This window comes from Mizuhopecten yessoensis, unplaced genomic scaffold (assembly GCF_002113885.1).
Source record: "Mizuhopecten yessoensis strain PY_sf001 unplaced genomic scaffold, ASM211388v2 scaffold4761, whole genome shotgun sequence".
Lineage (NCBI taxonomy): Eukaryota > Metazoa > Mollusca > Bivalvia > Pectinida > Pectinidae > Mizuhopecten > Mizuhopecten yessoensis.
The window spans coordinates 111,558-111,983 of record NW_018405708.1 but is presented as its reverse complement, the minus strand read 5'-3'; positions in this window follow the sequence as shown (position 1 = coordinate 111,983).

Genomic DNA, 426 nt, shown 5'->3' with positions numbered 1-426 from the left:
GATCGATGACGTCACAGGCAGGTTCTCATTTATTTGGGGTTTTCCTGTCTGCATCTATTTATAGCGATAACCTATATACGAGGGGGGTACCGATCGATGATGTCATAGGGGGTTCTCATGTATTGGGTTTTTTCCTGACTGCATCTGTTTGTAGCGGTCCGATTGCATCACGTTTATAAATACTCAAACCGGTTCCAAACAATGTTGTTGTTGATGTTGTTGTTGCTGCTGCTGCTGCTGCTGCTGTAGTTGTTGTCAAGTAGCCCGGCTGCTTCATAATGTCTATGTAGGATTGTTGCTGCTGCTGCTGCGTTGCTGCTGCTGCTGTAGTTGTTGTCAAGTTGCTCATCCTGGCGGCGGCGATAGTTGAAGTCCCTGCCGCCGCCACCGCCACCACCACCGCCGCCGCAGGGACTTCAACCATCA